This window comes from Schistocerca americana, chromosome 1, assembly GCF_021461395.2.
Source record: "Schistocerca americana isolate TAMUIC-IGC-003095 chromosome 1, iqSchAmer2.1, whole genome shotgun sequence".
Lineage (NCBI taxonomy): Eukaryota > Metazoa > Arthropoda > Insecta > Orthoptera > Acrididae > Schistocerca > Schistocerca americana.
Window position 1 is genome coordinate 49425333 of NC_060119.1, and position 24961 is coordinate 49450293.

The following is a 24961-nucleotide window of genomic DNA, read 5'->3' on the forward strand; positions in this document are numbered from 1 at the left end:
AGTGTCTATGTTTTGAGCCTTTCCTGTGTCACAAGTTTTAGATTCCGATGCACAACTGCAGGTTTACTGCATTCCTAGGACCTTAACTTTGACGATGAAACACAAAAACTGCATCCAAATTTTATACAAAAGACTCAATACCGACTTAAGTACAAGAAGAATGACTTTTCTTAGTGTCTATGTTTAGAGCCTTTCCTGTGTCAACAGTTTTAGATTCCGGAGCACAACTGCTGGTATACTGTATCCCTTGGACTTTTACATTAACGATAAAACACAGTAATTGCATCGGAATTAAATACAACAGACACAATGTCAACTTAAGTACAAGAAGACTGACCTTTCTTAGTGTCGTTGGTTAGAGCCTTTAATGTCACACCAGTTTTAGATTCCGTTGCATAACTGCTGGTTTACTGTATCCCTTGGACATTCACATTGTCGATGAAACACAGTAATTGCAACGGATTTAAATTGAAAGGCACATTGCCGATTTAAGTACAAGAAGACTGACTTTTCTTAGTGTCAGTGTTCTGAGCCATACATGTGAGACTACTTGAGGATTCCGATGCTACACTTCAGGTTTACTGTATCCCTTGGACCTTCAGATTGACGATGAATCACAGAAATTGCATCGTAATTAAATACAAAAGGCACAATGCCGACTAAAAGACAAGAGGGCTGACTTTTGTTAGTGTCTATGTTTTGAGCTTACCCTATGTCACCAGTTTTGGATTCCGATGCTTCTCTTCAGGTTTACTGTATCCCTTGGACCTTCACATTGTCGATGAAACACCGAAATTGAATCGGATTTAAATACAAAAGGCACAATGCCGACTTAAGTACAAGAAGACTGACTTTTCCTAGTGTCTATGTGTTGAACCTTTGCTAGGTCACCAGTTTTAGATTCAGATGCTTCACTTCAGGATTACTGTACAACTTGGACCTTCACCTTGACGATGAAACACAAAAATTGCATCGGAATTAAATACAAAATGCATAATGCCGACTTAAGTACAAGAGGACTGACTTTTCTTAGTGTCTATGATTTGAGACTATCCTATGTCACCAGTTTTAGATTACGATGCTTCATTTCAGGTTTATTGTATCCCTTGGACCTTCACATTGACGTTGCAACACAGTAAATGCATCGGAATTAAATACAAAAGGCACAATGCCGACTTAAGTACAAGAACACTGGCATTTCTTAGTGTCTATGTTTCGAGCCTTTCCTGTGTCACAAGTTTTAGAATCCGATTCACAACTGCAGGTTTAATGCATCCCCTGGACCTTCACATTGACAATGAAACACAGGACCTGCATCGGAATTAATTACAATAGGCACAATGCAGACTTAAGTACAAGACGACCTAGTCTTCTTAATGTCTATGTTTTGAGCCGTCCTTGTGAGACCAGTTTGAGATTCCGATGCTTCACTTAAGGTTTACTGTATCCTTTGGACCTTCACTTTGACGATGAAACACAAAAATTGCATCGGAATTAAATACAAAAGTCACAATGCAGACTTAAGTACAAGAAGACTGAGTCTTCTAACTGTCTATGTTTTGAGCCTTTCCTGTGATACCAGTTTCAGATTCCGATACACCACTGCACGTATACTGTATCGCTTGGACCATCACATTGCAAATGAAACACAGTAATTGCATCAGAATCTAGTACAAAATGCACAATGCCGACTTAAGAACAAGAAGACTGATTTTTCTTAGTGTGTATATTTTGAGCCTTTGCTGTGGGACCAGTTTTGGTTTCCGATGCCTCACTTCAGGTTTCCTGTATCCCTTGGACCTTAACATTGACGACGAAACACAGTAATTGCATTGCAATTAAATACAACAGGCACAATGCCGACTTAAGTACAAGAAGACTGACTTTTCTTAATGTCTATGTGTTAAACCTTTGCTAGGTCACCAGTTCTAGATTCAGATGCTTCACTTCAGGATTACTGTACACCTTGGATCTTCACCTTGACGATGAAACACAAAAATCGCATCCGAATTAAAAACGAAAGGCACAATGCTGACTTAAGTACAAGTAGGCTGTGTCTTCTTACTGTCTACGATTTGAGCCTTCCCTGTAAGACCAGTTTTAGATTCCGATGCTTCACTTCAGGTTTACTGCATCCCTTTGACCTTCACATTGACGATGAAACACAAAAATTGCATCGGAATTAAATACAAAATGCATAATGCCGACTTAAGTACAAGAGGACTGACTTTTCTTAGTGTCTATGATTTGAGCCTTTCCTATGTCACCAGTTTTACATTACGATGCTTTATTTCAGGTTTATTGTATCCATTGGACCTTCACATTGACGATGCAACGCAGTAAATGCATCGGAATAAAATACAAAATCCACAATGCCGACTTAAGTACAAGAAGACTGACATTTCTTAGGGTCGATGTTGCGAGCCTTACCTGTGTCACAAGTTTTAGAATCCGATTCACAACTGCAGGTTTACTGCATCCCTTGGACCTTCACATTGACAATGAAACACAGGAATTGCATCGGAATTAATTACAATAGGCACAATGCAGACTTAAGTACAAGAAGACCCAGTCTTCTTACTGTCTATGTTTTGAGCCGTCCCTGTGAGACCAGTTTTAGATTCCGATGCTTCACTTCAGGTTTACTGTATCCCTTGGACATTCACTTTGACGATGAAACACAAGAACTGCATCGGAATTTAGTACAAAAGTCACAATGCCGACTTAAGTACAACAAGATTGAGTCTCCTTACTGTCCATGTTTTGAGCCTTCTCCATGTCACCAGTTTTGGATTCCGATGCTCCTCTTCAGGTTTACTGTATCCCTTGGACCTTCATTTTGTCGATGAAACACAAAAATTGCATCGGAATTTTATACAAAAGGCTCAATACGGACATAATTACAAGAAGACTGACTTTTCTTAGTGTCAATGATTTGAGCCATTCGTGTGAGACTAGTTGTGAATTCCGATGCTTCACTTCAGGTTTAATGCATCCCTTGGACCTTCAGATTGATGATGAAACACAGAAATTGCATCTCAATTAAATACAAAAGGCCCAATGTCGACTTAAGTACAAGAAGACTGAGTCTTCTTACTGTCTATGTTTTGAGCCTTCCCTGTGAGACCAGTTTCAGATTCCGATGCTCAACTGCTGGTATACCGTCTCCCTTGTACCTTCACATTGAAAATCAAACACAGTAATTGCAACGGCATTTAATACGAAACGCACAGTGCTGACTTAAGAACAAGAAGATTGACTTTTCTTAGTGCCTATACTTTGAGCCTTTGCTGTGGGACCAGTTTTAGATTCCGATGCTTCACTTCAGGTTTCCTGTATCCCTTGGACCTTCACATTGACGATGAGACACAGAAATTGCATCGGAATTAAATACAAAAGGCACAATGCCGACTGAAGTACTAGAAGAGTTGCTTTTCTTAGTGTCTATGTTTTGAGCCTTTCCTAGGTCACCAGTTTTTGATTCTGATGCTTCACTTCAGGATTACTGTACACCTCGGACCTTCACCTTGCCGATGAAACACAAAAATTGCATCGGAATTAAATACGAAATGCACAATGCCTACATAAGTACAAAAAGGCTGTGTCTTCTTACTGTCTACGATTTGAGCCTTCCCTGTGAGACCAGTTTTAGATTACGATGCTTCACTGCAGGTTTACTGTATCCCTTGGACCTTCACATTGACGATGCAACATAGTAAATGCATCGGAATTTAATACAAAAGCCACAATGCCGATTTAAGTACAAGAAGACTGACTTTTCTTAGTGTCTATGTTTCGAGCCTTTCCTGTGTCACAAGATTTAGATTCCGATGCACAACTGCAGGCTTACTGCATTCCTTGGGCCTTCACATTGACGTGAAACACAAGAATTGCATCGGATTTAAATACGATAGGCTCAATGCCGAATTAAGTACAAGAAGACCTAATCTTACTGTCTATGATTTGAGCCGTCCCTGTGAGACCAGTTTTAAATTCGCATGCTTCACTTCAGGTGTACTGTATTGCTTGGACCTTCACTTTGACGATGAAACACAAAAAGTGCATCGGAATTTAATACAAAAGGCTCAATACCGACTTAAGTACAAGAACTGACTTTTGAAAGTGTCTATCTTTTGAGCCTTTCCTGTGTAAACAGGTTTAGTTCCGGAGCACAACTGCTGGTTTACTGTATCCCTTGGACCTTCACATTAACGATGAAACACAGTAGTTGCATCAGAATTTAATGCAACAGGCACAATGCCAACTTTAGTACAAGAAGACTGACCATTCTCAGTGTATATGTTTAGAGCCTTTCATGTCACACCAGTTTTAGATTCCGATGGACAACCGCTGGTTTACTGTATCCCTTGGATATTCACGTTGTCGATGAATCACAGTAACTACAACGGAATTAAGTACAAAGGCACAATGTCGACTTAAGTGCAAGAAGACGGAGTCTCCTTACCAACTATGTTTTGAGCCTTTCCTGTGCGACTAGATTTTGATTCCGATGCTTCTCTTCAGGTTAACTGTATCCCTTGGACTTTCACTTTGACGATGAAACACAAAAATTGCATTGGAATTAAATACAAAAGGCACAATGCCGACTTAAGGACAAGGGGGCTGACATTTCTTAGTGTCTATGTTTTGAGCCTTCCCTATGTCACCAGTTTCGGTTTCCGATGCCTCTCTTCAGGTTTACTGTATCCCGTGGAGCTTCACATTGACGATGAAGCACCGGAATTGCATAGGAATTAAATACAATAGGCACAATGCCGACTTAAGTACAAGAAGACTGACTTTTCTTAGTGACTATGTTTTGAGCCTATCCTAGGACACCAGTTTTAGATTCCGATGCTTCACGTCAGGATTACTGTACACCTTGGACCTTCTCCTTGACGATGAAACACACAAATTGCATCGGAATGAAATACGAAAGGCACAATGCCGACTTAAGTACAAGAAGACGGACTTCTCTTAGTGTCTATGATTTGAGCCTTTCCTGGGACACCAGTTTTACAATCCGATGCATCACTTAAGGTTTACTGTACCCCTTTGACCATCACCTTGACGATGAAACACAAAAATAGCATGAGAATTAAATACAAAAGGCACAATGCAGACTTAAGTACAAGAAGGCTGAGTCTTCTTACTGTCTATGTTTTGCGCCTACCCTATGAGACCAGTTTAAGATTCTGGTGCTTCACTTGAGGTTTACTGCATCCCTTGGACCTTCACATTGATGATGAAACACAGGAATGAAATACAACAGGCACAATACCAACTTAAGTACAATGCGGACCAAGTACAAGCTTACTGAGTCTTCTTACCATCTGGGTTTGAGACTTTCCTGTGAGAGCAGTTTTAAATTCTAATGCTTCACTACAGGTTTACTGTATCCCTTTGACCTTCTCATTGACGTTGAAACAACGAAATTGCATCTGAATTAAACACAAAAGGCTCAATACCGACTTAAGTACAAGAACACAGCCTTATCAAAGTGTCTATCATTTGAGCCTTTCCTGTGTCCACAGTTTTAGATTCCGGAGCAGAACTGCTGGTTTACTGTATCCCTTGGACCTTCACATTAACGATGAAACACAGTAGTTGCATCAGAATTTAATGCAACAGGCACAATGCCAACTTTAGTACAAGAAGACTGACCTTTCACAGTGTCTATGTTTAGAGCCTTTCATGTCGCACCAGCTTTCGATTCCGATGGACAACTGCTGGATAACTGTATCCATTGGACATTCACATTGTCGATGAAACACAGTAATGGCAACGGAAATAAATACAAAGGCACAATGCCGTTTTAAGTACAAGACGACTGACTCTTCTTAGTGTCAATGTTTTGAGTGTTACCTGTGAGACCAGTTATAGACTCCGAAGCTTCACTTCAGGTTTACTGTATCTCTTGACCTTCACATTGACGACGAAACACAGAAATTGCATCGGAATTAATTACAAATGACACAATGACGACTTAAGTACTTGAAGACTGAGACTTCTTACCGTCTATGTCTTGAGCCTTTCCTATGAGACCAGTTTCAGATTACTATGATTCACTTAAGGTTTACTCTATCCCATGGGCCTTCACTTTGACGATGAAACACAAATATTGCATCGGAATTAAATACAAAAGGCACAATGCCGGCCTAAGGACAAGAAGACTGACTTTTCTTAGTGTCTATGTTTCGAGCCGGTCCTGTGACACCAGTTTTAGATTCCGATGCACAACTGCATATTTACTATATCCCTTGGACCTTCACATTGACGATGAAATACAGAAATTGCATCGGACTTAAATACATAGGCCACAATGCCGACTTAAGTAGACGAAGACAGAGTTTTCTTGCTGTCTATGTTTTGAGCCTTTCCTGTGAGACCACTTTTAGATTCCAATGCTTCGCTTCAGGTTTACAGCATCCCTTGCACCTTCACTTTGACGATGAAACACAAAAATTGTATCGGAATTAAATACAAAATACGCAATGACGACTTAAGTACAAGAAGACTACGTTTTCTTACTGTCTACGTTTGAGCCTTACTTGTGAGACCAGTTTTAGATTCCGATTCTCACTTCAGGTTTACTGTATGCCGTGGACCTTCTCATTGACGATGAAACACAGAAATTGCATCGGAATTAAAAACAAAAGGCACATTGCTGACTTAAGTACAGGAAGACTGACTTTTCTTAGTGTCTATGTTTGAGCTTTTCCTTTGTCCCCTGTTTTAGATTCCGATGCTCAACTGCGTATTTACTGTATGCATTCGAACTCCACATTGACGATGAAACACAGATATTGCATCGGAATTAAATACAGAAGTCACAATGCCGACTTATGGACAAGAGGGGTTACTTTTCTTAGTGTCTATGTTTTGAGCTTACCCTATGTCACCAGTTTTGGATTCCGATGCTTCTCTCCAGGTTTACTGTATCCCTTGGACCTACACATTGACGATGAAACACAGAAATTGCATCGGAATTAAATACAAAAGGCACAATGCCGACTTAAGTACAAGAAGACTGAGTCTTCTTACTGTCTACGTTTTGAGCCTTTCCTGTGATACCTGTTTTAGATTTCGATGCTTCGCTTCAGGTTTACTGTATCCCTTGGATCTTAACATTGACGATGAAACACAAACATTGCATCGCAATTAAATACAAAAGGCAAAATGCCGCCTTAAGTACAAGTAGACTGACTTTTCTTTGTGTCTGTGTTTGACCCTTCCTGTGTCACCAGTTTTAGAATATGATGAACGACTGCAGGTTTACTGTATCCCTTGGATCTTCACTTTGACGATGAAACACAGTGATTGCATCGGAATTAAATACAAAAGGCACAATGCAGATTCAAGTACCAGACGATAGATTTTTCTTAGTGTCTATGCTTTCAGCCTTTCCTGTGAGACCAGTTTAGATTCCGATGCTTAACTTCAGGTTTACTGTATGCCTTGGACATTCACTTTGACGAAGAAACAAAAAATTGCATCGGAATTAAATACAAAAGCCAAAATGCCGACTTAAGTACAACAAGACTGACATTTCTTAGTGTCTATGTTTCCAGCCTTTCCTGTGTCAACAGTTTTAGATTCCGATGAACAACTGATGGTTTACTCTATCCTTTGGACCTTCACATTGATGATGAAACACAGTAATTGCATCGGAATTAAATACAAAAGGCACAATGCCGACTTAAGTACAATAAGACTGCCTTTTCTTAGTGTCTATGATTCCAGCGTTTCCTGTAAAACCAGTTTTAGATTCCGATGTACACCTGCAGGTTACCTGTATCCCTTGGACCTTCCCAGTGACGATGAAACACGGAAATTGCATCGGAATTAATTACAAAAGACACAATGCCTAATTAACTACAAGAAGTTTGAGTCTTCTTAAGGTCCATGTTTTGAGCCTATCCTGTGACACCACTTTTAGATTCCAATGCTTCACTTCAGGTTTACTGTATCCCTTGGACCTTCAGTTTGACGATGAAAGACAAAAATTGCATCGGAATTAAGTACAAAAAGCGCAATGCCGAATTAAATACAAGGAGACTGAGACATCTTAAGGTCTATGTATTGAGCCTTTCCTGTGAGACCAGTTTTAGATTTCGATGCTTCACTTCAGGTTTCCTGTATCCCATGGATCTTCACTTTGACGATGAAACACAGAAATTGCATCGGAGTTAAAAACAAAACGCACCACGCCGACCTAAGTACAAGAAGACTGAATTTTCTTAGTGTCTATTTTTTGAGCTTTTCCTGTTTCACCTGTTTTGGATTCCGATGCGCAACTGCAGATTTACAGTATCCCCTCGACCTTCGCATTCACGATGAAACACAGGAATTGCATCGGAAATAAATACAAAAGGGACAATGCCGACTTAAATACAAGAAGACTGACTTTTCTTAGTGTCAATGCTTCCAGCTCTTCCTCTGTTACCGGTTTTATATTCTGATGTACACCTGCAGGTTAGCTGTATCCCTTGGACCTTTCCATTTACGATGATATACAGATGTTTCATCGAAATTAATTACAAAAGGCACAATGCCTAATTAACTACAAGAAGACTGAGTCTTCTTACTGTATATGATTTGAGAATTTCCTGTGTCACCAGTTTTAGATTCCGATGCACAACTGCAGGTTTACTCTATCCCCTTGGACCTTCACAATGACGATGAAATACAGAAATTGCATCGGAATTAAATACAAAAGGCACAATGCCGAATTAAGTACAAGAAGACTCAGTCTTCTTACCGTCTATGTTTTGAGCCTTTCCTGTGAGACAAGTTTTAGATTCCGATGCTTCACTTCCGGTTTACTGTATCTGTTGGACCTTCTTATTGACGATGAAACACACAAAATTGCATCGGAATTAAATACAAAAGGCAAAATGCCGACTTAAGTACAAGAAGACTGACTCGTCTAACAGTCTATGGTTGAACCTATCCTGTTAGACCGGTTTTACTTTCCGCTGCTTCACTTCAGGTTTATTGTATCCCTTGGACCTTTTTATTGACGATGAAACACAGAAATTGTATCGGAAATAAATACAAAAGGCACAATGGCAACTTAAGTACAAGAAGACTGATTCTTCTTACTGTTTATCTTTTGAACCTTTCCTGTGACACCTGTTTTCGATGCCGATGCTTCACTTCAGGTTTACTGTATCCCTTGGACCTTCATATTGACGATGAAACACAGTAATTGCATCGAAATTAAATACAAAAAGCACAATGCCGACTTAGGTTCAAGGAAACTGACTCTTCTTACTGACTATGTTTTGAACCTTTCCTGTTAGACCAGTTTTAGATTCCGATGTTACACTTCAGGTTGACTGTATCCCTGGGACCTTCTTAATGACGATGAAACACAGAAATTAAATCGGAATTAAATTCAAAGGGCACAATGCCGACTTAAGTACAAGAAGACTGACTCTTCTTAGTGTCTATGTTTTGAACCTTTCCAGTGAGACCAGTTTTCATTCCAATGCTTCACGTCTGGTTTTCTGTATCCCTTGGACCTTCTTATTGACGATGAAACACAGATATTTCATCGGATTGAAGTACAAAAGGCACAATGCCGACTTAAGTACAAGAGGACTGACTCTTCTTACATTCTATGATTTGAGCCTTTCCTGTGAGACCAGATTTCGATTCCGATGCGTCACTTAAAGATTACTGTATACCTTGGGCCTTCATATTGACGATGAAACACAGAAATTGCATCCGAATTAAATACAAAAGGCACAATGTCGACTTAAGTACAGGAGGACTGACTCTTCTTACATTCTATGATTTGAACCTTTCCTATGAGACCAGTTTTAGATTCCGATGCTTCACTTCAGGTTTACTGTATCCCTTGGACCTTCTTATTGACGATGAAACACAGATATTGCATCGGAATTAAATGCAAAAGGCACAATGCCGACTTAAGTACAAGACGACTGAGTCTCCTTATCGTCTTTGTTTTGACCCTCTCCTGTGAGACCAGTTTTAGATTTCGATGCTTCACTTCAGGTTTCCTGTATCCCTTGGACCTTCACATTGACGATGAAACACAGAAATTGCATCGGAATTAAATACAAAAGGGACAATGCCGACTTAAGTACAATAAGACTGCCTTTTCTTAGTGTCTATGATTCCAGCGTTTCCTGTAAAACCAGTTTTAGATTCCGATGTACACCTGCATGTTACCTGTATCCCTTGGACCTTCCCAGTGACGATGAAACACGGAAATTGCATCGGAATTAATTACAAAAGACACAATGCCTAATTAACTACAAGAAGTTTGAGTCTTCTTAAGGTCCATGTTTTGAGCCTATCCTGTGACACCACTTTTAGATTCCAATGCTTCACTTCAGGTTTACTGTATCCCTTGGACCTTCAGTTTGACGATGAAAGACAAAAATTGCATCGGAATTAAGTACAAAAAGCGCAATGCCGAATTAAATACAAGGAGACTGAGACATCTTAAGGTCTATGTTTTGAGCCTTTCCTGTGAGACCAGTTTTAGATTTCGATGCTTCACTTCAGGTTTCCTGTATCCCATGGATCTTCACTTTGACGATGAAACACAGAAATTGCATCGGAGTTAAAAACAAAACGCACCACGCCGACCTAAGTACAAGAAGACTGAATTTTCTTAGTGTCTATTTTTTGAGCTTTTCCTGTTTCACCTGTTTTGGATTCCGATGCGCAACTGCAGATTTACAGTATCCCCTCGACCTTCGCATTCACGATGAAACACAGGAATTGCATCGGAAATAAATACAAAAGGGACAATGCCGACTTAAATACAAGAAGACTGACTTTTCTTAGTGTCAATGCTTCCAGCGCTTCCTCTGTTACCGGTTTTATATTCTGATGTACACCTGCAGGTTAGCTGTATCCCTTGGACCTTCCCATTTACGATGATATACAGATGTTTCATCGAAATTAATTACAAAAGGCACAATGCCTAATTAACTACAAGAAGACTGAGTCTTCTTACTGTATATGATTTGAGAATTTCCTGTGTCACCAGTTTTAGATTCCGATGCACAACTGCAGGTTTACTCTATCCCCTTGGACCTTCACAATGACGATGAAATACAGAAATTGCATCGGAATTAAATACAAAAGGCACAATGCCGAATTAAGTATAAGAAGACTCAGTGTTCTTACCGTCTATGTTTTGAGCCTTTCCTGTGAGACAAGTTTTAGATTCCGATGCTTCACTTCCGGTTTACTGTATCTGTTGGACCTTCTTATTGACGATGAAACACACAAAATTGCATCGGAATTAAATACAAAAGGCAAAATGCCGACTTAAGTACAAGAAGACTGACTCGTCTAACAGTCTATGGTTGAACCTATCCTGTTAGACCGGTTTTACTTCCCGCTGCTTCACTTCAGGTTTATTGTATCCCTTGGACCTTTTTATTGACGATGAAACACAGAAATTGTATCGGAAATAAATACAAAAGGCACAATGGCAACTTAAGTACAAGAAGACTGATTCTTCTTACTGTTTATCTTTGAACCTTTCCTGTGACACCTGTTTTCGATGCCGATGCTTCACTTCAGGTTTACTGTATCCCTTGGACCTTCATATTGACGATGAAACACAGTAATTCCATCGAAATTAAATACAAAAAGCACAATGCCGACTTAGGTTCAAGAAAACTGACTCTTCTTACTGACTATGTTTTGAACCTTTCCTGTTAGACCAGTTTTAGATTCCGATGTTACACTTCAAGTTGACTGTATCCCTGGGACCTTCTTAATGACGATGAAACACAGAAATTAAATCGGAATTAAATTCAAAGGGCACAATGCCGACTTAAGTACAAGAAGACTGACTCTTCTTAGTGTCTATGTTTTGAACCTTTCCAGTGAGACCAGTTTTCATTCCAATGCTTCACGTCTGGTTTTCTGTATCCCTTGGACCTTCTTATTGACGATGAAACACAGATATTTCATCGGATTGAAGTACAAAAGGCACAATGCCGACTTAAGTACAAGAGGACTGACTCTTCTTACATTCTATGATTTGAGCCTTTCCTGTGAGACCAGATTTCGATTCCGATGCATCACTTAAAGATTACTGTATACCTTGGGCCTTCATATTGACGATGAAACACAGAAATTGCATCCGAATTAAATACAAAAGGCACAATGTCGACTTAAGTACAGGAGGACTGACTCTTCTTACATTCTATGATTTGAACCTTTCCTATGAGACCAGTTTTAGATTCCGATGCTTCACTTCAGGTTTACTGTATCCCTTGGACCTTCTTATTGACGATGAAACACAGATATAGCATCGGAAATAAATACAAAAGGCACAATGCCGACTTAAGTACAAGAAGACTGACTCTTCGTACCGTCTATGATTTGAACCTCTATTGTTACACCAGTTTTAGACTCCGATGCTTCACTTCAGGTTTACTGCATCTCTTGGACTTTCTTATTGTCGAAGAAACACAGAAATTGCATCGGAATTAAATACAAATGGCACAATGCCGACTTAGGTTCAAGAAGACTGACTCTTCTTACTGTCTATATTTTGAACCTTTCCTGTTTGACCAATTTTAGATTCCGACGCTTCAATTCAGGTTTTCTGTATCCCTGGGACCTTCTTAATGACGATGAAACACAGAAATTGCATCGGAATTAAATACAAAAGGCACAATGCCGACTTAAGCACGAGAGGACTGACTCTTCCTACTTCTATATGATTTGAACCTTTCCTGTGAGACCAGTTTTACATTCCGATGCATCACTTCAGGTTTACTGTATCCCTTGGACCTTCACTTTCACGATGAAACACAGAAATTGCTTCAGATTGATTACTAAAGGCACAATGCTTCGTAAGTACAAGAAGACTGAGTCTTCTTACAGTCTATGTTTTGAGCCATTCCAAAAGACCAGTTTTAGATTCCGATGCTTCACTTTATTTTTACTGTATCACATTGACTTTCACATTGACGATGAAACACAGAAATAGCAACGGAATTAATTACAAAATGCACAATGTGGACTTACATACAGGAAAACTGACATTTCTTAGTGTCTATGTTTCGAGCCTTTCCTGTGTCACCAGTTTTAAATTCAGATGCACAACTGCCGGTTTACTGTTTGACTTGGAACTTCACATTCACGATTAAATACAGAAATAGCATCGGAATTAATTACACAAAACACAATGGGTACTTACGTACCAGAATACAGACTTTTCTTAGTGTCTATGTTTTGGGCCTTTCCTGTGTCACCAGTTTTAGATTCCGATGCACACCTGCAGGTTAACTGTATCCCTTGGACCATCCCTTTGACGATGGAACACAGGAATTGCTTGGGAATTAATTACAAAAGGCACAATGCCGAATTAACTACAAGAACACTGTGTCCTCTTACTGTCTATGATTTGAGCCTTTCCTGTGTCACCAGTCTTAGTTTCCGATTCACAACTGCAGGTTAACTGTATCCTGTGGACCTTCACGTTGACAATGAAATACTGAAACTGCATCGGAATTAAATACAAAAGGCACAATGCCGAAATAAGTACAATAAGTCTGAGTCTTCTTACTGTCTATTTTTTGAGCCTTTCCTGTGAGACCAGTTTTAGATTCCGATGCACAACTGCAAATTAAATGTATCACTTGGACCTTCACATTGACGATGAAACACACAAATTGCATCGGAATTAAATACAAAAGGCACAATGCCGACTTAAATTCAAGAAGACTGACTTTCTTAGTGTCAATGCATCCAGCGTTTCCTGTGTCACCAGTTTTAGATTCTGATGTACACCTGCAGGTTAGCTGTATCCCTGGGACCTTCCCATTGACGATGAAATACACTTGTTGCATCGGAATTAATTACCAAAGGCATAATGCCTAATTAACTACAAGAAGACTGTGTCTTATTACTGTCTATGATTTGAGCCTTTCCTGTGTCACCAGTTTTACTTTCCGATGCACAACTGCAGGTTTACTCTATCCCTTGGACCATCACATTGACGATGAAATACAGAAATTGCATCGGAATTAAATACAAAAGGCACAATGCCGACTTAAGTACAAGAAGACTGAGTCTTCTTACCGTCTATGTTTTGAGGCTTTCCTGTGAGACCAGTTTTAGATTCCGATGCTTCACTTCAGGTTTGCTGTATCCCTTGGACCTTCACTTTGAAGATGAAAAACTGCAATTGTATCGGAATTTAATACAAAATACACAATGCCCACTTAAGTACAAGAAGACTGACTTTTCTTAGTGTCTATGTTTTGAGCCTTTCCTGTCTCACCAGTTTTATATTACGATGCACAACTGCAGATTTACTGTATCTCTTCGACCTTCACATTGACGATGAAACACAGTAACTGCATCGGAATTATATTCAAAAGTCACAATGCAGACTTATGTACCAGACGACTGACTTTTCTTAGTGTCTATACTTTGAGCCTTTCCTGTGAGACCTGTTTAGATTCCGATGCTTAACTTCAGGTGAACTGTATGCCTTGGATCTTCACTTGGCGATGAATCACAGAATTTCCATTGGAATTAAATACAAAAGGCACAATGCCGACTTAACTACAAGGAGTCTGAATCTTCTTATCGTCAATGTTTGAGCCCTTCTTGTAGCACCAGTTTCAGATTACGATACTTCACTTCAGGTTTACTGTATCCCTTGGAGCTTCACATTGACGATGAACAGAGAAATTGCATGTGAATTAAATACAAAAGGTACAATGCCGAATTATGTACAAGACGACTGAGTCTCCCTACCGTCTTTGTTTTGAGCCTTTCCTGTGAGACCAGTTTTAAATTTCGATGCTTCACTTCAGGTTTACTGTATACCTTGGACTTTCACATTGACGATGTAACACAGAAATTGCATCGGAATGAATTACTAAACGCACAATGCCGACTTAAGTAATAAAAGACTGACTTTTCTAAGTGACTATGCTTCCAGCCTATCCTGTGTCACCAGTTTTAGATTCCGATGCACTCCTCTAGGTTAACTGTATCCCTTGGACCTTCCCATTGACGATGAAACACAGAAATTGCATCGGAATTAATTACAAATGGCACAATGCCGAATTAACTACAAGGAGACTGAGTCTTCTTACTGTTTATCTTTTGAACCTTTCCTGTGACACCTGTTTTCGATGTAGATGCTTCACTTCAGGTTTACTGTATCCCTTGCACTGTCTTATTGACGATGAAACACAGAAATTGCATCGGAATGAAAAACAAAAGGCACAATGCCGACTTAAGTACAAGAGGACTGACTCTTCTTACATTCTATGATTTGATCCTTTCCTGTGAGATCAGATTTAGATTTAGATGTTTCACTTCAGGTTTACTGTATCCCTTGGACCTTCATATTGACGATGAAACACAGAAATTGCATCGAAATTAAATACAAAAAGCACAATGCCGACTTAGGCTCAAGAAGACTGACTCTTCTTACTGACTATGTTTTGAACCTTTCCTGTTAGACCAGTTTTAGATTCCGATGTTACACTTCAGGTTGAATGTATATCTGGGACCTTCTTAATGACGATGAAACACAGAAATTAAATCGGAATTAAATTCAAAGGGCACAATGCCGACTTAAGTACAAGAAGACTGACTCTTCTTACTGTCTATGTTTTGAACCTCTCCAGTGAGACCAGTTTTCATTCCAATGCTTCACGTCTGGTTTTCTGTATCCCTTGGACCTTCTTATTGACGATGAAACACAGATATTTCATCGGATTGAAGTACAAAAGACACAATGCCGACTTAAGTGCAAGAGGACTGACTCTTCTTACATTCTATGATTTGAACCTTTCCTGTGAGACCGGATTTCGATTCCGATGCATCACTTAAGGATTACTGTATACCTTGGGCCTTCATATTGACGATGAAACACAGAAATTGCATCCGAATTAAATACAAAAGGCACAATGTCGACTTAAGTACAAGAGGACTGACTCTTCTTACATTCTATGATTTGAACCTTTTCTATGAGACCAGTTTTAGATTCCGATGCTTCACTTCAGGTTTACTGTATCCCTTGGACCTTCTTATTGACGATGAAACACAGAAATAGCATCGGAATTAATTACAAATGGCACAATGCTGAATTAACTACAAGGAGACTGAGTCTTCTTACTGTCAATGATTTGAGCCTTTCCTGAGTCACCAGTTTTAGTTTCCGATGCACAACTGCAGGTTTACTGTATCCCTTGGAACATTACATTCACGATTAAACACAGAAACTGCATCGGAATTAAATACAAAATGCACAATGTCGACAGAAGCACAAGAAGACTGAGCCTTTTTACTGTCTACGCTTTGAGCCTCTCCTGTGTCACCAGTTTTAGATGCCGATGCTTAACTTCATGTTCACTGTATCCCTTGGACCTTCACTGTGACGATGAAACACAAAAATTGCATTGGAATTAATTACAAAAGGCACAATGCCGACTTAAGTACAACAAGTCTGACTTTTCTCAGTGTCTATGTTTTGAGCATTTCCTGTGTCACTAGTTTTATATTCCGTTGCACAACTGCTGGTTTTCTGTATCCCTTAGACCTTCACATTGAAGTGAAACACCGTAATTGCATCGGAATTAAATACAAAAGGCACAACGCCGACTTAAGTACAAGAAGGCTGACTTTTCATAGCGTCTATATTTAATCCTTTCCTGTGAGGCCAGTTTTAGGTTCCGATGCTTCACTTCCGGTTTACTGTATGTGTTGGACCTTCTTATTGGCGATGAAACACACAAAATTGCATCGGAATTAAGTACAAAAGGCAAAATGCCGACTTAAGTACAAGAAGACTGACTCGTCTAACAGTCTATGGTTGAACCTATCCTGTTAGACCGGTTTTACTTTCCGCTGCTTCACTTCAGGTTTACTGTATCCCTTGGACCATTTTATTGACGATGAAACACAGAAATTGTATCGGAAATAAATACAAAAGGCACAATGGCGACTTAAGTACAAGAGGACTGATTCTTCTTACTGTTTATCTTTTGAACCTTTCCTGTGACACCTGTTTTCGATGCCGATGCTTCACTTCAGGTTTACTGTATCCGTTGGACCGTCTTATTGACGATGAAACACAGAAATTGCATCGGAATGAAAAACAAAAGGCACAATACCGACTTAGGTTCAAGAAGACTGACTCTTCTTACTGACTATGTTTTGAACCTTTCCTGTTAGACCAGTTTTAGATTCCGATGTTACACTTCAGGTTGACTGTATCCCTGGGACCTTCTTAATGACGATGAAACACAGAAATTAAATCGGAATTAAATTCAAAGGGCACAATGCCGACTTAAGTACAAGAGGACTGACTCTTCTTACATTCTATGATTTGAACCTTTCCTATGAGACCAGTTTTAGATTCCGATGCTTCACTTCAGGTTTACTGTATCACTTGGACCTTGTTATTGACGATGAAACACAGAAATAGCATCGGAAATAAATACAAAAGGCAGAATGCCGACTTAAGCACAAGAAGACTGACTCTTCGTACTGTCTATGATTTGAACCTTTCTTGTTACACCAGTTTTAGACTCCGATGCTTCACTTCAGGTTTACTGTATCCCTTTGACCTTCTTATTGACGATGATACACAGAAATTGAATCGGAATTAAATACAAAAGGCACATTTTCGATTTAAGTACAAGAGGTTTGACTCTTCTTACTGTCTATGTTTTGAACCTTTCCTGTGAGACCCGTTTTAGCTTCCTATGCTTCACTTCAGATTTGCTGTATTCCTTGGACCTTCTTATGGACGATGAAGCACAGATATTGAATCGGAATTCAATACAAAAGGCACAATGCCGACTTAAGTACAATAGGACTGACTCTCCTTACATTCTATGATTTAAGCCTTTCCTGTGAGACCAGTTTTAGATTCCAATGCTCCACTTCAGGTTTACTGTATCCCTTGGACCTTCGTATTGACGATGAAACACAGAAATTGCATCGGAATTAAATACAAAACGGACAATGCCGACTTAAGTACAAGAAGACTGACTCTTCATACATTGTATTATTTGAGCCTTTCCTGTGAGACCGGTTTCAGATTCCGATGCTTCACTTCAAGTTTACTGTATCCCTTGCACATTCTTATTGACGATGAAACACAGAAATTGCATCGTAATTAAATCCACAAGGCACAATGCCGACTTAAGTACAAGAAGATTGACTTTTCTTACTGTCAATGTTTTGAACCTTTCCTGTGACACCACTTTTGGATTCCGATGCTTCACTACAGGTTTACTGTAACCCTAGGACCTTTGTATTGACGATGAAACACAGAAATTGCATCAGAATTAAATACAAAAGGCACAATGCCGACTTAAGTACAAGAAGACTGACTCTTCTTACTGTCTATATTTTGATCATTTCCTGTGAGACCAGTTTTAGATTTCGATGCTTCACTTCAAGTTTGCTGTATCCCTTGGACCTTCTTATTGACGATGAAACTCAGAAATTGCATGGGATTCATATGCAAAAGGCACAATGCTGGCTTAAGTACATTAAGACGGACTCTTCTTACTGTCTATTTTTTAAACCTTTCCTGTGAGACCAGTTTTAGTTTCCAATTCTTCACTTCAGGTTTACTGTATCCCTCGGAACTTCTTATTGTCGATCAAACACAGAAATTGCATCGGAATTAAATGCAAAAGGCACAATGCCGACTTAAGTACAAGAAGACTGACTCTTCATACTGTCTATATTTTGAACCTCTCCTGTGAGACCAGTTTTAGATTCCGATGCTTCACGTCAAGTATACTGTATCCTTTGGACCATCGTATTGACGATGAAACACAGAAATTGCATCGGAATTAAATACAAAAGGCACAATGCCTACTTAAGAACAAGACGACCGACACGTCTTACAGTCTTTAATTTGAACCTTGCCTGTGAGACCAGTTGTAGATTCCGATGCCTCACTTTAAGTTTACTGTATCCCTTGGACCTTCTTATTGACGAAGAAACACATAAACTGCATCGGAATTAAATAAAAGGCACAATGCCGACTTAAGTACATGAACACGGACTTTTCATACTACCTATGTTTTGAGCCTTTCCTGTGAGACCAGTTTTAGATGCCGATGCTTCACTTCAGGTTTACTGTATCCCTTGGACCTTCGAATTGACGTTGAAACACAGAAATTGCATCGGAATTAAATACAAAAGGCACAATGCCGACTTATGTACAAGAAGACTGACTCTTCTTACTGTCTATATTTTGAACCTTTTTCTGTGAGACCAGTTTTGGATTCCGATGCTTCACTACATGTTTACTGTATCCCTTGAGCCGTCTTATTGACGATGAAACACAGAAATTGCATCGTAATTAAATACACAAGGCACAATGCCGACTTAAGTACAAGACGACTGACTCTTCTTACTATCTATATTTTGAACCTTTCCTGTGAGAGCAGTTTTAGATTCCAATTCTTCACTTCAGTTTTACTGTATCCCTCGGAACGTCTTATTGACGATCAAACACAGAAATTGCACTGCAATTGAACAAAAAGGCACAATGTCGAACTAAGTACAAGAAGACTGACTCTTCTTACATTCTATGATTTGAGCCTTCCCTGGGAGAGCAGTTTTAGATTCCGATGCTTCACTTCAGATTGACTGTATCCCATGGACCTTCACTTTGACGATAAAACACCGAAATTGCATCGGAATGAAATACAAAACACACAATGCCGACTGAAGTACAAGATGACTGACTTTTCTTAGTGTCTATGTTTCGAGCCTTTCCTGTGTCACCAGTTCTAGATTCCGATGCAGAACTGCAGGTTTACTGTATCCCTGGGACCTTACAATTGCCGATGATACACAGAATTTGCATCGGAATTAAAGACAAAAGGCACAATGCCGACTTAGGTACCAGAAGACTGGGCCTTCTTACTGTCTATGAATTTGAGCCTTTCATGTGTCACCAGTTTTTGATTCCGATGCACAACTGTAGGTTTACTGTACCCCTTGGACCTTCACAGAGACGATGAAACACAGTAATTGCATCGGAATTAAATACAAAAGACTCAATGCCGACTTATGTACAAGAAGACTGCGTCTTCTTACCGTCTACGTTTGTGCCTTTCCTGTGAGACCAGTTTTCGATTCCGATGCTTCACTTCAGGATTAGTGTATCCCTTGGACCTTCACATTGACGATAAAACACCAAAATTGAATCGGAATGAATTACAAAAGGCGCAATGCCGACTTAAGTACAAGATGACAAACTCTTCTGAGTGTCTATGTTTTGAGCGTTTCCTGTGTCCCCAGTTTTAGATTCTGATGCACAACTTCAAGATTACTGTATCCCTCGGACCTTCACATTCACGATGAAACATAGAAATTACATCGAAATGAAATACAATGGACACAATGCCTTTCCTGTGAGTCCAGTTTTATATTCCGATGCTTGACTTCAGGTTAACTGGATCCCTTGGACCTTCCCTTTGACAATGAAACACCAAAATTGCATCGGAATTAAATACAAAAGGCACAATGCTGACTTAAGTACAAGAAGACTTATTATTCATACTGTCTATGATTTGAGCCTTTCCTGTGCAACCAGTTATAGATTCCGATGCAGAACTGCAGGTATACTGTACCCCTTGGTACTTCACATTGAAATTGAAACACTGTAGTTGCATCGGAATTTAATACAAAAGGCACAATGCCGACTTAAGTACATGAAGACTGACTTTTCTCAGTGTCTATGTTTCGAGCAGATCCTGTGCGACCAGTTTTACGTTACGATGAAGAACTGCAGGTTTACTGTGTCCGTTGGACCTACACATTGACGTTGAAACACCGAAAATGCATCGGAATTAAATACAAAAGCACAATATCGACTTAGTTACAAGAAGACTGACTTTTCTTAGTGTATATATTTTGAGCCTTTCCTATGTCACCAATTTTAGATTCCGATGCTTCTCTTCAGGTTTTCTGTATCCTTTGGACCTTCACATTGACGATGAAACACAGTAAATGCATCGGAATTAAATACGAAATGCAGAAATTCGACATAAGTTCAGGAAGACTGACTTTTCTTAGTGTCTATGTTTTGAGCCTTTCCTGTGAAACCAGTTTCAGAACCTGATGCTTCACTTCAGGTCTACGGTATCCCTTGGACCTTCACTTCGATGATGAAATACAAAAATTGCATCGGAATTAAGTACAAAAGGCACAATGTCGATTAAGTACAAGAAGACTGAGTCTTCCTACCGCCTAAGTTTTGGCCTTTCCTGTGAAACCAGTTTTAGTTTCCGATGCTTCACTTCAGGTTTACTGTATCACTTGAATCTTCACTTTGCTGATGAAATACAACAATTGCATCGGAATTAACTACAAATTGCACAATCCCGACTTAAGTACATTAAGACTGACTTTTCTTACATCTACATCTACATCTACAATTATACTCCGCAAGCGACCCAACGGTGTGTGGCGGAGGGCACTTTACGTGCCACTGTCATTACCTCCCTTTCCTGTTCCAGTCGCGTATGGTTCGGGGGAAGAACGACTGTCTGAAAGCCTCCGTGCGCGCTCTAATCTCTCTAATCTTACATTCGTGATCTCCTCGGGAGGTATAAGTAGGGGGAAGCAATATATTCGATACCTCATCCAGAAACGCACCCTCTCGAAACCTGGACAGCAAGCTACACCGCGATGCAGGGCGCCTCTCTTGCAGAGTCTGCCACTTGAGTTCTCCGTAACGCTATCGCGGTTACCAAATAACCCTGTGACGAAACGCGCCGCTCTTCTTTGGATCTTCTCTATCTCCTCCGTCAGACCGATCTGGTATGGATCCCACACTGTTGAGCAATACTCAAGTATAGGTCGAAGGAGTGTTTTGTAAGCCACCTCCTTTGTTGATGGACTACATTTTCTAAGCACTCTCCCAATGAATCTCGATTTGGTACCCGCCTTACCAACAATTAATTTTATATGATCATTCCACTTCAAATCCTTCCGCACGCATACTCCCAGATATTTTACAGAAGTAACTGCTACCAGTGTTTGTTTCGCTATCATATAATCATACAATAAAGGATCCTTCTTTCTAAGTATTCGCAATACATTACATTAGTCTATGTTAAGGGTCAGTTGCCACTCCCTGCACCAAGTGTCTATCCGCTGCAGATCTTCCTGCATTTCGCTACAATTTTCTAATGCTGCAACTTCTCTGTATACTACAGCATCATCCGCGAAAAGCCGCATGGAACTTCCGACACTATCTACTAGGTCATTTATATATATTGTGAAAAGCAATGGTCCCATAACACTCCCCTGTGGCACGCCAGAGGTTACTTTAACGTCTGTAGACGTCTCTCCATTGATAACAACATGCTGTGTTCTGTTTGCTAAAAACTCTTCAATCCAGCCTCACAGCTGGTCTGATATTTCGTAGGCTCTTACTTTGTTCATCAGGCGACAGTGCGGAACCGTATCGAGAGCCTTCCGGAAGTCAAGAAAAATAGCATCTACCTGGGAGCCTGTATCTAATATTTTCTGGGTCTCATGAACAATTAAAGCGAGTTGGGTCTCACAAGATTGCTGTTTCCGGAATCCATGTTGATTCCTACATAGTAGATTCTGGGTTTCCAAAAACGACATGATACTCGAGCAAAAAACATGTTCTAAAATTCTACAACAGATCGACGTCAGAGATATGGATCTATAGTTTTGCGCATCTTTTGAGCCTTCCCTTTGAGACCAGTTTTAGATTCCGATGCCTCACTTCAGATTTATTGTATCCCTTGGACCTTCACTTTGACGATGAAACACAGAAATTGCATCGGAAATAAATACAAAAGACACAATGCCGACATAAGTACAAGGGCACTCAGTCTTCTTACTGTCTATGTTTTGAGCCTTCCCAGTGAGACCTGTTTTTCCTTCTGAAGCTTCACTTCAGGTTTACTGTATCCCTTGGACCTTCACATTGACGATGAAACACTGAAATTGCATCGGAATTAAATACAAAAGGCACAATGTCAACTTAGGTACACGAACACTGACTTTACTTAGTGTCTATGATTTGAGACTTTCCTGTGTAACCAGTTTTAGATTCCGTTGCTTCACTTTCTGGTTTACTGTTTCCCTTGGACCTTAACTTTGACGATGTAACACAATTGCAACGGAATTAAATACAAATGCACAATGCTGACTTAAGTACAAGAAGACTGACTCTTCTTATCGTCTATGTCTGAGCCTTTCCTGTGAGACCAGTTTTAGATTGCAATGCTTCACTTCGGGTTTACAGTATCCCTTGGACCGTCACTTTGACAATGAGACACAAATATTGCATCGGAATTAAATACAAAAGGTACAATGCCGACTTAAGTACAAGAAGACTGACTTTTCTTAGTGTCTATGTTTTGAGCCTTTCCTGTGTCTCCAGTTTCAGATTGCGATGATTCACTTCAGATTTGCTGTATACCTTATATCTTCACTTTGTCGAAGAAACACCATAATAGCATCGGAATTAAATAGATATGGCACAATGCAGGTTTAAGTACTAGAAGACTGACTTTTCTTAGTGTCGCTGTTTTGATCCTTTCCTGTGTCACCAGATTTAGATTCCGATGCACAACTGCATAATTACTGTATCACTTGCACCATCAGATTGACGATAAAACACAGAAATTACAACGGAATTAAATACAACAGGCGCAATGCCGGCTTAAGTACAAGAAGACTGACTCTTCTTACTGTCTATGTTTTGAGCCTTTCCTGTAAGACCAGTTTTAGATTTCGATGCTTCGCTTCAGATTTACTGTATCCCATGAACCTTAACAATGACGGTGATACACAGAAATTGAATCGGAAATAAATACTAAAGGCACAATGCCGATTTCGGTACAAGAAGACTGACTCTTCTTATCGTCTATGTCTGAGCCTTTCCTGTGAGACCGGTTTTAGATTCCAATGCTTCACTTCAGGTTTACTGTATCCCTTGGACCTTCACTTTGACAATGAAACACAAAAATTGCATCGGAATTAAATGCAAAAGTCACAATGCCGACTTAAGTACCAGAAGACTGAGTCTTCTAACAGACTATGTTTCGAGCCTTTCCTGTGTCATCAGTTTTAGATTCCGATGCTTCACTTCCGGTTTACTGTATCCCTTGGACCTTCACTTTGACGATGAAACACAGAAATTGCATCGCAAATAAATTCAAAAGGGTCAACGCCGACTTATGTACGAGAAGACTGACTTTTCGTAGTGTCTATGTTTTGAGGCCTTCCTGTGTCACCACTCTTAGATTCCGATGCACAACTGCAAATATACTGTATCCCTTGGACCGTCATATAGACGATGAAATACAGAAATTGCATCGGAGTGAAATACAAAATGCTCATTGGCGACTTAAGTACAAGAAGACTGATTCTTCTTACTGGCTATGTTTTGAGCCTTCCCTGTGTGACCAGATTTAGATTCCGATGCTTTACTTCAGGTTTACTGTATCCCTTGGACCTTCGCTTTGACGGTGAAACACAAAAATTGCCTCGGAATTAAACACAAAGGGCACAATGCCGACTTAAGTACAAGAGACTGATTTTTCTTAGTGTCTATGTGTTGAGCCTTTCCTGTGTCACCAGTTTTACATTCCGATCCACAACTGCAGTTTTTCTGTATCCCTTGGACCGTAACATTGACGATGAAACACAGAAATTGCATCGGAATTAAATACACTAGGAGCAATGCCGACAATCCTAGGAAGTTCTGGTCTTACGTTAAATCAGTAAGTGGCTCGAAACAGCATATCCAGACACTACGGGATGATGATGGCATTGAAACAGAGGATGACACGCGTAAAGCTGAAATACTAATCACCTTTTTCCAAAGCTGTTTCACAGAGGAAGACCGCACTGCAGTTCCTTCTCTAAATCCTCGCACAAACGAAAAAATGGCTGACATCGAAATAAG